We start from the raw sequence: 18,083 nt of genomic DNA on the forward strand, positions 1-18,083 counted from the left end.
GACTCCATAACTTGGACCACATTATCATAGTCCATCATAAAAGAGCTTTCCCTGAACTGCATTTTAATGTTATGCCTTCAGCTTTTATGAGAGGTCGATACAAGAAATAGCTGCATGAAGTCGGTTTCTGTCTTTACTGTAAAATAGTGGTGAAGTCGCTGACTATTACATCAGTTTGATTCCATTCTAATAAACTCCACATTATTATTTTTCAAAATCTAACACCAAGAAAAATGATGTTCTTCTTATACTACAAATGTTTATCATGATTTGTTTTGGTTGGGGATCAAAGGAAGCTCAGAGCAAAACTTAAAGTTTACTATAATAACTCTGTTTACATAGCAAACATGTTTATAATATTAATTTTTTCTTGATTGTAAGTTTCAATTTATATTATATTAATGCCTTATGTGAAATCCTGTTGAGAGAAGAAAAATAGAACTGTGGAAAGAAAGAGAGAAAGAAAGAGAAAGATTAAAACCTAACAATACAACAATCTTAAAATCCTAAAGTACTTCTGTATTTCCTAAATTAGATATGTGGGAAAATTTAATCCTTGCAGTAAGAAGACTACATATATCATGCTAACAGTAGAGTGGAAATATTACAAATTAAACATTTTTACTGTTCATACATACATTTCATATATGTATTTTTTTAGGCAAATAACTATATCTTCTTTTACCTATAGAGAAATTTTGTGAGACATTGTCTCTAAAACTACATAATTACCTTATTGAAAAACTTTGCTGCCTTTTCCTCTTACATATAACATTAAGTAGTAAATTAGCCAATTAAAACATTGGCAAGAAACAGTAAATGTGACACTGTTTTTATCAATTCAAATCACCCATAGTTTGCTGCTATGTAACTCAAAATAACCCCCTTACTTTAGAAGTAATCTTTTAGTTTTGACACAAAGTACTTAAGAATTACTGATCTTTCCTTAACAGTAAAAATTTAAATACTAAACTTTAGCAGAATCCTAATAATTTTCCCCAAAAGACACTATTAAAATTATAAGTATGCACTCCTAGACACAGAGGAAATATTTGCATTACATATCTTAAATATAAATTACTTATAATTAGGTACCTATGTACATATACATATATATTACATATATGTACATAAATAGGACTTCAATCCAGAATACATAAAGAATTACTATAAATCAATAACAAAGCAACCTATCTTATGACTTAGGAATTGATTTCTCGATATTTACCCAAAAGAAACAAAAATATAGGTCTACAAAATGATTTGTACCAGAATGTTCATAGGTTGGGCACGGTGGCTCATGCCTGTAATCCCAGCACTTTGGGAGGCTGAGATGGGAGGATCACCTGAGGTCAAGAGTTCGAGACCAGCCTGGTCAACATGGTGAAACCCCGTTTCTACTAAAAATACAAGTTAGCCAAGCATGGTGGCTGGTGCCTATAAACCCAGCTACTCAGGAGGCTGAGGCAAGAGAATTGCTTGAACCTGGGAGGCAGAGGTTGCAGTGAGCTGAGATCACGCCACTGCATTTCAGCCTGGGTGACACAGCAAGACTCTGTCTCACCAAAAAAAAAAAGTCCATAGAATGTTCATAGCAGTCTTATTCATAATAGCTTAAAATTAGTGATAATCCAGGTGTCCATCAATAGAATAACTAACTGAAAAAAAACATGGCATATTCATAGAATAAAATATATTTTAACATATGCAATGATATGGAGGTATTTCAAATATTTTTAGAGCAAAGAAGCCAGACACAAGAGTTCTTACTATATAATTCAATTTTTATAAAGCCTAAGAATAGGCAAAAAGTAATCAATGATGACAAGAATCAGAAAGTAGTAGCCTCTAGGTGTGTGTGTGCATGCATGTGTGTGTGTGCGTGCACACTGAGGGGTGGTATTGTGATATTTTATAGCTTGGTTTGGATTGTGGTAACACAGTTCATGCAAATGTGAACACTAATCAGACTAGGCACTTCAGATCTGTGCATTTTATTTTATAAGTTATATTTCAATAAAAAAGTAAAAAATAAAAGAAGAAAAATTACTAATAGACTCGAAAAAGTCAAAATTCTACTAATTTAAGGATATGTCATCCTTCATGCCAGTAGAATATAATTTAATGTGCTTTGGAAAGCAATCATTCCAATAAACAACTATGGAAGTCAAATAATTAATATACTTTTTCAAAGAAAATAATTTACTTCTTTATACCATGTTGGAATCAGAAGGATAAATGTAAATATAGTTAAAGCTAAGAAATAGGTTTATGTAGGAAAATTTTGCATCAAGATCAATTGTTTCATATACATGAAAATCTTAAAGGAGCTTTAAAGCAAAGTTCAGGAAAAGTCCAAACCATGGTACTGTATGCTAAAAAGCATTACCTGTTATGTAGATTATTTGAAAGGTAAATTTGCATTCAACATTTCTCAGAAAATATTACTTAAGATTATATTAACATTTATTGCTGGGAAAATCCTAAAAATGATATTTTGAAAGGCTTTATCTACATTCTATGTAGAACCAAAATAAGTCTTACATCATATATCTTATGGTAAGGAAAAGGACATTTATTTTCTAACAAATCCTGGGCATTAGCTGCAGTTTCTAACAGCAACATCTCATACCAAAGGCTTCAAAAATTATTTTAATTAAAAACATACCTAAAAAGGCAAAAAAAAAAAAAAAAAAAAAAAAAAAACCATGAAAGTCTCATCTACTCCTACTGCTTTAAAAATTAGATAAATAAGTGGAAATTGTCCATCACTATGTTCTAACCCTCTTTAACTCTTCTATAGGCATAGATAGTTTAAAACTCTAAAGGTAAAAAGCAACACTCCTTTAATTCAGTCTCTTTGGCTGGGGAAAAGCATGAAAATAGTCTCAGAGCTGTAATTCTCATGTACTTATTAGAGCTGCTGCAACTCAGTGGTCGCAACAGAAGAGCAGGTGCATTTGCTTTGGCTTTCTTCCTCATTGAAAACTCAGTCCTAAGTGGTTTGAGAATCCTGGAGAGTCAGCTGGAAGTCACTAAATTAAGCTATTTCAATGTACTGTTATTCTAATAGGTAAGTATGTTTTTATATTTAGGAAAGAAACTAATTCTGAAAGGGAAAAGTACAGTGGTAAGGGGAGGATATGAAATAATGGAAAAATAATGAGAAATAAGTCAGAATGTTAACATGCTTTCAAAAACAATTTACATCAATGGATCTACTTCTCTACTTTTAACACCTTTTCCCCCTCTGTTTCAAGTATTGTTCAAAAATACTCACTCATTTTTACCTCCACCACACTGTCCCACTTCTTTGTTACAAAGTTTAGCTATGCCATTTGCTTTAACCTCACAGTAGCCAAGGTGTATTTATTTCCTGCCATGTGAACTGGGCCTTGCCATGTGACTTGCCTTGGACAATGCGATGTTAGCAAATAACACAAGAAAGGGCTTAAGATGTGCTCTTTGACCAGGTGAGGTGGCTCACACCTGTAATTCCAGAACTTTGGGAAGTTAACGTGGGTGGATGGCTTGAGGTCAGGAGTTCAAGCCCAGCCTGGCTACATATGGAAAACCAGACTCTACTAAAAATACAAAACATTAGCTGGGTGTGGTGGCATGCACCTGTTAATTACAGCTCCTTTGGGAGGCTGAGGAAGGATAATCCTTTGAACCCAGTAGGCTGCAGTCCAGCCTTAGTGACAAAGTGAGACTCTGTCTCAAAAAATAAAATGAAAAAAAGAAAAAAAGATGTGCTTCCTTCTTGACTGCCATTATCGTGAGACAAACCTGAAACACATGGAACAAATCTGCGCCCAATCTGCAGCTTGAAGGCCTGGCCTTGCCAAGCCTAGCATAGGTGACTTCCATCCAGCCAACCTGAGGAAGTATGAGTAAGCCCAGCTGAGATCAGCAGGGACCCTCCAGCTGTCCCACAGACCACCCAAGAAATAAACGCTGTGCCCTGAGATTCATATTTCTCCTCTCTACTCCAGAATCATTACTTAGTCCTGTGGGGATATCCAGCTACACGATTTCAAAAAAGACATTTCCTCCCATTGCAGAAGGTCCAAACTTCCTAGGATATTCTCAGGATGCCCAAGTTCCAGTTTTCCTGGTATTTCGTAGTAGGAATCTGCCCTAGGCCTACTCTCTGAGGAGACACCACCTTCTTCCATCAACTACTTACCTCATTCAATATAGATTCCCAAGGGCCTCACAAATTTCCCTATTTCAGAAGGGAATCTGTAGTAATATCAATGAGAATGATTACAGTCTCTGTGACAGGACTTTGTTTCATTCATTACTATATCTCGTTCCTAGGAAATTGTCTGGCACATAATAGGTGCTCAATATATATTTGCTAAATAAATGAATAAACATACTAGAACTTTTCTTTCAACATAGATAATAACTATATTTAGTGGGTCACTTTGATACATTCATCCAAATAACAGAGTTACTAGAGAATTTTGGCATAGAGTGATGGTGGGAGGTGGGGGCAGTGGGAGGTAAACTGGAGACTCACAAGGCTTTTCCTAGGGTTCCATAAATAATCCCAGGTAGGATTCCCACCAACTCTACATAAGAGTACATAACACTGCACATTACACATTGTAAGTCAGGGTCAGGACTGTCCATGATGGAACTGTCATAGGGCCACCAATCTGGACTCTTAACACTCCATCTGACTTCATTCCATGAGACCCGGGTGGAGAAAGCATGACAACCTCACATCCACATTCAATTGTCCAATTTTCATCTTACTAGGGAGCAGGGATATTGTCTTATAAAGAAAGGCAAGTGTGGTAGGGCAACAGGGCAAGGTGTCAGAAGACTTGAGTTCAAGGCTTGGTTTACCACATGCCTGAGTAGAAAATTTAAGGTAAATAGGCCAAGCATGGTGGCTCACGCCTATAATCCCAGCACTTTGGGAGACTGGGGTGGGGGATGGTTTGAGCCCAACAGTTCGAGACCAGCCTGGGCAAAACAGAAAGACCCTGTCTCTATTTAAAAAGAAAAAAAGAAAAATAGCTGAGTGTGGTGGTGCACCACTGTGGTCCTAGCTACTCAGGAGGCTGAGGCAGGAGGATCCTTTGAGCCCAGAAGGTCAAGGCTGCAGTGAGCCATGACTGCATCACTGCACTCCTGTCTGGGTGACAGAGTGGAGACTCCATCACAAATTAAAAAAAAAAAGAAAAAAGAAAAAGAAAAATGAAAAAATGGTCTTTTACCCTACTTGAAATGTTACATTAGAAAGGCACTCCAAAATGTTTGGTTGAATGTAAGAATGCACTTGAGTGAATGTCGTCATTTTAATACAGTGATGCAATGTTGTCAGCATCAGGTGATTCTGAAAACAAGAAATAGACAAAACAAAACCTCCTGAAATAAAGAGCTAACCAAGTTGAAGTTGATACAAGCCTTAGGCAGAAAAATAATTAAAGAAAACATGTCTTCATTCACCATGTTATCCATCCACCAAAGGAAACATAATCTGAACAGTACCTCATAGATGAGAAAAGGGAAAAAAAGTATAAAAACAACATCTTAACCTTCATATGTGCTTATTTTGATTTATCATGTAAGACTGTAAGTCCAATCTTACAACTGTGGACTGACCATTAGTGTATTTGATTTTTGCATGCTGATTTTAAGAACGAATTTAAATGCCAAGATTTACAGCTATTTAACAGTATATGTCTTTTCATTTAAAATGTTATAATATCTTAAAATGCTGGCTTTCTTTGTCAAGGCAGCCCAATAAAATATGTAAATAAGAGAAACAAGCATGCACAAAAGGCTTGCTTCAGGCATTCTTCCTTTTGAGTTTCCCCTTTTTTAAAAAAAATAAAATCAAGAAAGTCATGTTATTTCATCACTTTGGATAAAAATGCATCAGATTATAATACTTCAAAACTAGCTGTAAAGGTAGAAGCTGTCTCAATAGGGAAAAAATGTTTCTGGAGGGAAAAAAGCTATTTTAAAAACAGATCTTGAAATGTTTGGACAAATCTTAGTTCTCAGACACACATACAGAAATTAGAAAAGGAACTTCCAAAATTATTCTAATAACCTTGCAACTGAAGGTGTCCTGAAGGTTGTTCTTTTAATTCACATCTTGACTTAGTTTGCTATCACCAAATCTTAATGATAGGCTCAAATGTCCAGTGTCTACTACTGTGAACAGGGAGGCTGAACATTCAATATCCAAGTTCTGGCTTTCTCCTTTCTGGAATTATTTTCTGGGTTGCAATTCTTGACTAGTTTCTGGTGTTCTTACTACCTAGTTTTCCATCATAACTGCTTTTTTTTCCGATTAAGATATAATCTACATACAATAAATTCACCCATTTTAAGTGTACGGTTAGAGGTGCTTTAGCAAATATACACAGTCCTGTAGCCACAACCATAGTAAAAATAAGAACACTTCTATCACCCAAAAGAGTTCTCTACTATCTCTTGTAGTCAACCTCCTTCCCCTTTCCTCATTAGACCCCATAATAATCAATGATGTCTGTTTTATCTCTATGTTGCCCTTTCTAGAATGTTAAGTAAATGAAATAATCTAATATGTAATTTTTGTCTGACTTCTTTCACTTAGCATAATTTTTTGAGATTTGTTTGTGCCTGCATGTATCAGTAGTTGGTTCCTTTTTATTTGTGACTGGTGCTCCACCTTATGGATTTACCATGACTTGTTTTTTCATTTACCAGGTGATGGCCATTTTATTGTGTCTAGCTTTTGTCTATTATGAATAAACCTGTTATGAATATTGAAGCCATGTCTTTGTGAAGGCATATAATTTTCATTTCTCCCTAGTAAATACCTAGGAGTGGAACTGTTGGGTCATATGGCAAGTGTATGTTAATTTACAAGAAACTGTCAAACTGTTCTCCAAAGTGGCTATACCATTTTAGATTTTTGTCAGCAGTGTAAGAGAATTCCATTTACTCTGTCCTTAACTCTTAAATGGAAATCTTATAATTAAACACTGTATGTAATACCACATGATGACTTGACAACTCACAGCCATTTGAGTTAAGTAAGTTTAACATTTATAGAGATTATGAGCATGGCTAGCTCATTTCATTTTTCCTGTATCCTGTGAAGAGGGTATATTTATTACTCTTCATTTTCAGATGAGAAAACTGAAGTTTAGAGGGGTGACTTTGCCCATAAAACAAGTGACAAATTTGAAACATTATCTGAGGCAGTCTATAGCCTCAGTCATAGCCTGCCTCAGTGTGTAGAAGACAACTGGTGGTTGCTTACAAAAAATGCATTTAATGATGCATGGCGAATAGAGCACAGAGTTGTTCTCTCACTCTTTTCTCTCCCCATGTTTGAAGAAAGAAGATAAAAAGATAATCATATAATTTAGAGGACCTTTCTTGTTAACTTGTTATGCCCAGAACCAGGAATTTAGGAGATGATGTCACCAAAAGAGTATACATCCTAATATAGGGTACTGAGATCAGAGTTGCAAGTCATGTTCATTCTTTCATTCCTATTCCAATATATCCCGAATCCGCACTAGGATATTGCATTGAAAGGCATAAAAATATACCCATAAGCACTTAGATGGACCAATTCTCATACTACAAAAATGTACTCAGCAGAGTTTGAAATGTACTTTAATCACCAGGGACAAGGCAGCCTTTACATATGATGGTTGTACTTGAAGCCCTGCTAATTGTCCCTTGCCTCTGCTTTGCAGGCCTGAATTAGCTTATGCCCTCACTCTATTTATAGGTTTGATGAGTAAACTTAGATTCTCCTTAATCTTTAAAGACTGAAAACATAAGGGGATGTGAATTGGAAAGGTCAGCATTACAGAATCTTTCACATCCCCAGGGCATCCCTGTTCTGACAGCCCAGAGGAGTTCGCAGGTCACTTCAACCTGTAGTGTTCTTTCCTGACTTCTCCTCTAGGTTAGCTGTGCCCATCCCCACTGCCCAACCTATTATTCTCTCCATCAATGAAATTATTATGGCCTATGTAGTATTACTAGTAATAATTATAAAAATCATGTTTTGCACACTCATTATGTGCCAATCATTTTGTTAAGAGCATTAAATCTTCACAGCATCCTTATGAGGTTGGTCTTATTGTCTCTAATTTACAGAGGAGAAATCGTGTATCATCAGAAAGCCATGTAGCATGTGCCATGTCAGGTAGGCAGGGGCTCTATTCTATACTGTTCCCATTCAAGAAGGCTTTATGATTAGCGTCATCATAAATTGCCAGAGAAAAAGGGAGAGAAAGGTGGCAAACTGAACACTGCTTCCTAAGTGCTTCTATTAAGAAATATTCAATGTTACTCATTTTCACATTTTGTTGGTCAAAGTAAGTTGCATGACCATGCCTAATTTAAGAGATTGGAGAAGCATAATCCTAGCAAGTGCAAAGAAGAAGGAAAACCAAAAATATCTGATGAACAACACTAATGATTAGCTCATCTGATATCCTCAGCATTTAGTAATATGTATGAGGCCTATTTGATGGATGCTGGAGAAATGAACTAAATGAATATTAGATACACAAACTGTGACTCTTTGCTAATAATATTGATTTCAATTGATGTCTTATGAAATTAATCTCATTACTTTAGTATCTTGAACACATTCATTTATCCATCTTAAATATATTCACTTATAATTATTTAATAAGAATTTAATGAGAGATTAGCGTTCTAGGTACTTGTTAAGCTAAAACTAGTTATGAAATATAATGCCTGCCTACTAAGAAATTTAGAGTGCCTGTACAAACATATCTACTATGATATATAGAGTACGTTCATATATAATATATATGTGTATGTATATGTTTGTATTTTGTTAATTTTATTTTTTAATTGACAAGTATAAATTGTACATGTTTACGGTTTGTAACATATTTGATATATGTACACACTATGCAATGGCTAAATTATATGCCTATCCTAAAATACTTATTATTTTCTTGTGGCAAGAACATTTAAAACCTACTTTTATCAATATTCAATTATACAATATATTGTTATTAATGGTAGCCACCATGATGTAATATAAATCTCTTAAACTTATTGCTTCTATCTAAATAAAATTTTATGTCGTTTGACCAACATCTCCCCAATCCTCTCACTCACCCCCAGCTTCTGATAACCACCATTTTATTCTTTGTTTCTGAGTTTCACTTTTACACTCCACATATAAGTGAAATCACGTGGTATTTGTCTTTTTGTGCCTGGCTTATTTTAATTAGCATAATGTTCTCCAGGTTGATCCATGTTGTCAAAAATGACAGGATTTTCTTTTTCAAGGGTGAACAGTATTCCATTATGTATATATACTACCTTTTCTTTATCCATTGATCTGTTCATGGACACAGGTTGATTCTATATCTTGGCTATTGTGAATAATGCTTCAGTGAACCTGGGAGTACATATATATCTTCACCAAACTGATTTCATATTTTTTAGATATATATATCCAATGGTGGCATTGCTGGATGACATGATAGGTCTATTTTTAATCTTTTGAGGAATATTCATACTGTTGTTCATAATGACTGTATTAATTTACATTCCTACCAACATTTAAAAAGCATTCCCTTTTCTCTATATCCTTGCCAACACTTGTTACCATTCATCTTTTTTATATTAGCCATTTTAACGGTGTAAAGTGATATCTCATTGTGGTTTTACTTTGCATTTCTCTGAGGATTACTGATGTTGAGGATTTCTTTCACATATCTGATGGCCAGTAGTATGTCTTCTTTTGAAAAACGTTTGTTTAGGTCTTTTGTCCATTTTTTAATCAGGTTATTTGTCTTTTTGCTATTGAGTTGTTTTGGTGTTGAGTTGCTATTTGAGTTCCTTTTATATTTTGGATACTAACCTTTTATCAGATGTACATTTTGCAAATATGTTCTCTAAAACCCTAGATTGTCTCTCCATTCTGTTGATTGTTCTCTTGCCTGGGCAGAAGCTTTTTAGCTTGATATAATCCCACTTGCCTATTTTTTCGTTGCCTACACTTTTGGGGTCACACCCCAAAATTATTTTCCCAGGCCAATGTCACAGAGCTTTTCCTATAAGTTTTCTTGTAATAGTTTTAGAGTTTCAGGTCTTACATTTAAGTGTTTAATTCATTTTGAGTTGATTTTTGTATATGGTGTGAAATGAGGGTTTAATTTCTTTCTTCTTCACATGGATATCTAGGTTTCCCAGTACCATTTATTCAAGAAACTGTCCCTTCTCCATTGTGTGTTCTTGGCATCTTTGTCAAAGACAAATTGATCATAAATGCATGAATTTATTTCCATGTTCTTTATTCTGTTCCATTGGTCTACATGTTTGTTTTTATGCCAGCACTATGCTGTTTTGATTACTACACTTTTGTGGTAAATTTTCGAATTAGATAGTGTGATGGCCCTGCCTTTGTTCTTCTTGCTCAAGATTGCTTTGGCTAGTCGGGGTCTTTTGTGATTTCATATGGATTTTAGAATTGTATTTTTCTATTTATTTTAAAAATGTCATTGGAATTTTGATAGGGATTGCATTGAATCTGTAAATCATTTTGGCTAGTACAGACATTAAAAAATATTCACTCTTCTAATCCATGAACACAGGTATCTTTCCATTTATTTGTATCTTCTTCAATTTCATAGATTAATGCTTTATAATTTTAAGTGTATACCTCTTTCACCTTCTTGGTTAAATTTATTCCATAGTATTTTATTTCATTTTTTGAAGCAAGTGTAGATCAGATTATTTCATTAATTTCTCTTTTGGATTTTGCTTTTGTATCAGGTAACTTTACTCAATTCATTCATCAGTTCAAACAGTTTTTTGGTGGAATATTTAAGGTTTTCTGAAACCCCGTCTCTACTAAAAAATACAAAAATTAGCTGAGCATAGTGGCAGGTGCCTACAATCCCAGCTACTTGGGAGTCTGAGGCAGGAGAATCACTTGAACCTGGAGGCGGAGGTTGCAGTGAGCCGAGATCAGGCCACCGCACTCCAGCCTGGGTGACAAGAGCAAAACTCCATCTCCAAAAAAAAAAAAAAAATTACATCATCTGCAAACAAAGACAATTTAACTTCTTCCTTTCCAGTTTGGATACCTTTTATTGCTCTGGCTAGGGCATCCAGTATTATGTTGAATAGATGCAGTGTGAGTGGGCATCCTTGTCTTGTTTCTGATCTTAGGAAAAAAGGTTTCAACTTTTCACTGGTGAGTATGATGCTAGCTATGGGCTTGTCATACATGGTCTCTATTGTGTTCATGTATTCACTGCTCTGAGGCCTGGGAGGCTTACTTATTTGTACTGTGTGAATAGAACTCCTTCCCTCTAGCTCTGGATTGGTCTTGCCAATGAAAGGGACACACAGGCAAACCAGAAGGTGGAGAGTGAGCTGGATGAGGTATTTATCTCCACAGCACCCCGCCTTTTAGATCATATCCATGTGTATGTCCCTCCAGTGCTGTGTCCCTTTGCTGAGAGCTGCAACCCTCCACATCTCTTTTTTTCCCCATAGCTGTCTTTCTGGCTTTCAGTATTCTTTCTCCTTATTCTTTCAGGACTGGGAAGGCACAGTCCTGCGCTGTTACTGGCTTTGAATTACTTCACCATCTTTTGCTGCTTGTCCTAAATGCTGCCCACATTTTTGTAGTTAGTCTTTTTATTAAACTCTGTCCAAATTACCGCTTTTTCCATGTCATCTCTTTCCTACTAGAACCCTACTAGTACAGGAGATAATTTAGATAGAGGTCTTGAAAGTTTGCACGTAGTATACTCAGGAAAACATAGATGTTATACTTCTCTGTATGGGGCCAAATCTGCAGGACCCTTCCCTTTACCACCTCTGTTACTACCTAGACCCTTGTGACTACCTTTAAGATAACAACCCAATGTCTAAATAATTCACTGAAAGTCAGTGGCACATTGTCAAAAAAGAGTTTTTTCTATAATCCAGATAAAGATCAATGTCTGATCTGAATGCCAGTGCATACATTGTAATATTTTAGCTGCGTATTCTTAGGCCGACATCTCACATGATTTCTATGTAGATCACATGAGATAAAGTCCACACGCCAATGTTACGGATGGATTTTATTGATAATGTTACAAAATCTTTAGCTTGTTTTTCATAAAAATTCTCCAGCCTTACTTCCATTATTTTCTCTCACTTCTCAATGGTCTCACTACTCTTCTGCCTCATACCAGGATGGTAACTTCCCTTTCTCTTCTCTCTAACACCCATTTCACACCAACTCCACATTTTCTAATATTACTCCATCTTCCTCAACATAGCCTTCAATCCCTCTCTCACATCAGAATTAAGCAAAGCTTCCCAGAATGGTTGCACATTATGCCCTGACAAGTGCTGGCTTGTCCCTCCACTCCCAACACTGTGCCCCCAGGTGGGAGGCTACAAGCACAAGAGGAAGGGGTGCCTCCTCTTCTCTACACAATTCTATGCTTATACATCTATTTTCTATCAATCTTCTCAAAATATGCACACAGCAGTCACTTACAAGTCTTAAGCAATACAGAATCACATACATGTATGTAGCCTATTTTTAAATACTAAATATCTCAGTTAATTTTTGTAATAAGACACATTGTAAAGATGCAAATAATACCTAATATATCTTAGATTTTATATTAACCATAATAAGATTTTACCAAGTAATAGATGTAATGTTTAAAGAGTTTGACAGGCATCAACTATTTTAGGCATTATATATTTTATGTAGCTATGATATGTTCCAAGAAAATTAAGTAAAAATGCTTAATTAAGAAGTTTTAAAGGAATTTGATTTCCTATATTACACATTAAAATTTCTAACTAAACAATTTGTATCTGTTGAATAATATTAAAATAACTTAAGTTTACCAGTTTGTAAGTTCCTATCACTTAGTAGACTGAAGCCATTAAAGACTTTGGATCGGCAATTTTACATGTGAGGGCTTCCACTCAAAGAATGGATCATAACTTTAGTGTTCAAATATGCTGAAATGATTTGGAAGCAAAACAACTATGACAGCTACAATTTTGACATTTATAATAATTAACTGCTACTTTTGAAAGGAAAAAAATGCTTATCACCTATATGATACGGTACATGCTGAACAAAGTTTAACTGCCCTTAAGTAACCAGCTTGCATTATGCTGCATTCACACTAACAGCCAGTCCTTTGATGTGTACAGAATCACTGCATCATTAGAATTACTGATTATTAAAGCAGTGCTAAATTTAAGCACAGGTAAAAATTCAACAAATTAAAGAGGAAAGTTTGTCCTTCTCAAAGAGTGACTGGTTCCTCATCCATGTTAAATATTTTTTCACAGAAATCACAAACTCTAACCCCTCTCAGAATGATGAGTCTTTGGGCAAAAAGTGTTAGGAATAATCCAGTGGGAAATTATATATAAAGTCATCTCTCCTAGATAACCTTAAAATTAACAGAAATCAACAAATTGTTCCCAAAGGAATCGTGTTCTGATTGGTCACCAATATAATGGGTTTTAAATAGCTAAGCATAGTCAGAAAATATGGTAACCAAATTAGAAAATTATAGTTAAAATTTGAGGGTACAATGTCACCTAAAAATAGCTCAAGCTACAAATGAAATTAATTATTTACAACTCAGTGGTAGGTAAAAATATTTTTTATTTCTTTTCATAAAGACATGCCAGTACTATTTTAATAGTAACCATGGTATGTGAGAACATATACAAATAAATTGTATGGTATCTTGACTCTTTAAAATACTAGTTATAATATATTTTGACTTACATCTTATCTAAAACATGTCTTTTCCTTTTAGTACTCATTTTCCCTTTTTAAAGCACAAGTCGTTAAATACTTGTGATTAGTTTTAATAGTTATATAAATTTACATTTAATATTTGTACACATTTTTCACTTAAAAGTAGTGCTCAAAATTAGTGCATGTTTAGATAAATTGTCCATGGATAAACATAAATATTCAGAGATTCAGAAAAAACTATAGTTTATAAGCATCTAATTTTTATATATGATTTTCTTTTTTATTCTTGATTCAAAGCTAATTTTTTTGTCACTTTTGATATCTCTTTACAAAATACCAGGTAACTTCTGATAATATAGTAACAGATTATACATTTTTTAAAAAACAAACAAAAAACCCTCCAGGAATCTAGAAGAGCTAGCTGTATCTCTGTGTTGCTTAACAAATGTTACAATTAAATGTAGCATAAAATTGTAACCATAATATATAACATACATAAAATATGCTGCAGAAAAATAACAAAGTATTTTACTATACATGTTTGAATATTTTGACATCCAAATAAAAAATTCCAATTGCCAGAATATATGTATAATAGCTATATAAACCAAGGAAAATGACCTCTACTAAAAATATTTAACTAAATTTAGAGTGATCAATTTTAGGTGTCATTTACAACCTAAATGACTCCTCTCTATGGAGTCTGGTCAAGGGAGGAGTTAAGCAGTTAATTTTTAATTGTTACATTAATAGCACAGCAATGAACATAGAATTAGTTGCCTGACTCAGTTTTAGCAGTTATGGAGTTACCTATACTGGCCTTACACAGAGTCAATGATTGCCATTTGCTGTGTTTAAGGCCACGACAAGGAATTCCATGAAGATCTGCAGAATAAAAGAAAGTGCTCTCAGTCTCCACTCGGGCACCATGGTGGTACATACTGTCACTCCTGAACATTCTAAAGCATGGCACCAGAAAACCCAGAAAGAAAGGGAAAGAAGATAACTTGATCAATCAGTGCCTACACATACATTTACCAAGGATTTGCTCTTTCAAAGGCAAGCTGTCAACTGGCAGAAAAGACAGTCTTGTAAAACTGGCATCGAATTAGAAGAGTACTGATGGGAAGTGACTGTTAATTTCCTGTATGAACCTGGACTCCCTATTCCAGATCAGGAAGCCTAGGCTTGCCCTGGATTGGTGTAGCACCCAATTGCTGTAATGTGTGAGTTCTGAAAGATAATGTCCTACTAAAACCAAGCAGACAGTTCAACCCATGTTTTACTCAGAAGAATCTGGGCAGAGAAGCAGTAACTAGGAATGCAACAAGTGGATTCAAAGGAGACATAATATGGAGCAAAAGGCTAGCTCCACCAGCTGGAGATATTGTGGAGGAAAAGGCTGACTTCTATGCAGCAAGAAACAGAAGAAAGGATGAGGGAACTCGGAAGATGGCATAGGAGGGGGAAGAAAACCCTGCATGTTAGACCACAGCCAAAAATAAAACCAAATTGCTAATCATCAAAACTGAGGGACAAGTAAAAAAATGTAAATAAAACATGGAATGTGAAATAATAACAGAACAATATTTATAACACACTTCTATGTAGAAAAGCAGATGATAATGGATATTACAATTATTATTGCCACTTTTATAAAACAAATGTGTGTAACTAGCAAAAGATGGGGTAGATAAATTCAACAGAATGCAAAGAGTAATTATCTTTAAGTAGTGGTAAATTTTATTTTCTCTCTCTTAATTTAGGTACAATACTTTTATACAATAAAATTTATTTTTATAATTACAAAAACATATCTATTTATAAAAAGAATAAATGGATGATTACATAGGTTTATTCGGTGAGTAAAGTACTGAACTAAATATACCCTGGTGAAAAAAACTACATTGATACATCACGATATAAAGAGGAATTGTATTGTGAAAATCATAGACCCGAACAAGTCAGCCTTAAAGTTCTCAACTTGACTACATTTTGACAAGTTTCTTGCTGACTATGAGACCTTGACTTCCCATTTCTCAAAGAATTTACTTTAAAAAAAACCTTGCAATTACAAACTCTTTCTCAGCCCTTTTGAGACATAAATCTTTTGAGCCTCTTGCCACTTTCACAACCCTAAAATGTCTTTTTTCAAGGACCTGGAAGCCATCCTTTTGAAATATAATCTTCACAGAAGATAATGCCCCTAACTCCCTTCTCTGTGCGAATGGAGAAACCTAACTTCTACTAAGTGCCAATTAGCAAACACAGATGCCCTAATCCCATTGGCCAACCTGCCTCCCCAAATCTTCCATTACTTTTCCATGAGTTCCCCCTAGCACTTGAAAATCTTTCTGCATTTTGTTTTAGCAGAATTCAGTTCAATCTCTCTCCCCTATTGCAATAGTTTTAACCCTTATTGCAATAGTCTTGAATAAAGTCTTCCTTGCCAATTTAACTCTGCACAGTACAGTTTTCTTTGACAGACCACACTTTATTTGTGGGCAAGTTTACTGTGCTTTTAAAAGCACTCTCTTTGACCCATTCCATGAGATTGGGTAGTTCAGCATTCTTCTTCACTCTTCCGTCCATGCAACCATACTGATAGAGCAATATCCTAAGGTTTAAAGTTTTGCAGGGAGTTTAGATTTTTGCTGGACTCCAAGTCTGAACCCTGTGTTTTCCCGAATTTCCAGTGAGGTATCGAAAAATTCTGCCAGCTGATAGTACAGTAATATTTTGTTTCATCTTTGGATATATGCTACTATAGTAATGCTTGTGAAAAGAGCAAGAACAGAAATATGGATGTGATTAGAAGAAAGAATTCCAGAATCTCAGTTATAATGCCATTCTGTAGCCCCAAACACATCTTAATTCCTCGTAAGAATGATTATTATAACTTGAGTAGTTATTAAGGGACAGACACCATCCTTCATGACAATGGTCTCATTTAATGTTCATAGCAACACAGTGAGGTGAATATGGTGATTACCATCATTCAGATAAGGAAATTAAAAATCAGATAACTTTATTAATTTGCCTAAGTTCACACAGATACTTAGTAACAGAGCGGGTATTTAACTCTAGGCCCAGTAGTTCCATTTACCACTATATGGTTATTTCAAATTGAGTTATTTATCTCAGAAGGCCAAATTAGAGTTAGTAATATTAACCACTGTTTGACTATCTCCTCCAAAACTCATATTGTAACTTAACTGCCATTGTAACAGTATTAAGAGGTAGAACATGTAAGCAGTTATTAGGTCATGAAAGTTCTGCCCTCATGAATAAATTAGATCAATTATAATGTAGTTCGGTCCCCTTTATCTCTCTTTGTCTCTTGCACTCTCACCTTCTCTGCCATTTGTTGCCTTCCACAGTGTCATGATGCAGCAGGAAGGCCCTTAACCAGATGCAGCCCCTCCGTCTTGAAATTCCCAGCCTCCAGAATTGTGAGGCAAATATACCTCTATTTTTTATAAATTATCTAGTCTGTGATACTCTGTTATAGCTGCAGAAAACAGAGTAAAAGAGAAAATTGGTACTGGAAGTGGACTTGTTGCTATAACAAATATCTGAAAATGTGGAAGCAGCTTTGGAACAGGGTCATGTGTACAGATTGGAAGAAACTGGAGAAGTGTGCTACCAAAAGCCTGTACTGCCAGGAGTAGAGCATAAAGATTGATCCTGGTTAGAGCTCAGAAGAGGAGAGTTGTAGGGAAAGTCTAGAACTTCTTAAAAAGATTACTTGAGTGATCAGAATGTCGATAGAAACATGGAAAGTAAAGACCATTCTTACGACATCTCAGATGGTACTAAGGAACAAGATACCAGAAACTAGAGTAAAGGCCATCTTTGTTATATAGTTGCAAAGAATTTGGCACAGTTGTGTCCACATCCTAGGAATTTATGGAGTGCATAATTTAAGAGAGATAAATTAGGATATCTTGTAGAAGAAATACCTAAACAGCAAAACATTCAGCATTCAGGCTGCTGGGTGGTTTCTTTTAACTACATACAGTGAAATGTGAGAGGAAAGAAATGACTTAAAGACAGAATTTATAACTTAAAAGGAAGTAGAATGAAAAGATTTGGAAAATTCACAGCCTGATCATGTAAAGAGTGAAAAGATGTTTCTCAGGAAAGCAAACCAAGGGTGTGATCAAAGGACTGTTTGATATAGAGATAAGTATAGATAAAAGGAAGCCAGGTACTATGTCTTCAAAAGACAATAGAAGAAAGACCCTAAAAGCATTTCAGAGACATTCAAGGTTGCCCCTCCCATCACAGGTCCAGAGCTGTAGGAAGGCAGAAATGT

The 18,083-nt window shown here is 35.1% G+C and overlaps 1 protein-coding gene across 1 annotated transcript in view; it reads right to left on the minus strand.

Moving 5' to 3' along the window:
* RIMS1 (regulating synaptic membrane exocytosis 1) overlaps nt 1–18,083 on the minus strand; it is a 491,022-nt gene that overhangs the window by 422,490 nt on the left and 50,449 nt on the right. The window lies entirely within an intron of this gene.

This window comes from Macaca mulatta, chromosome 4, assembly GCF_049350105.2.
Source record: "Macaca mulatta isolate MMU2019108-1 chromosome 4, T2T-MMU8v2.0, whole genome shotgun sequence".
NCBI lineage: Eukaryota > Metazoa > Chordata > Mammalia > Primates > Cercopithecidae > Macaca > Macaca mulatta.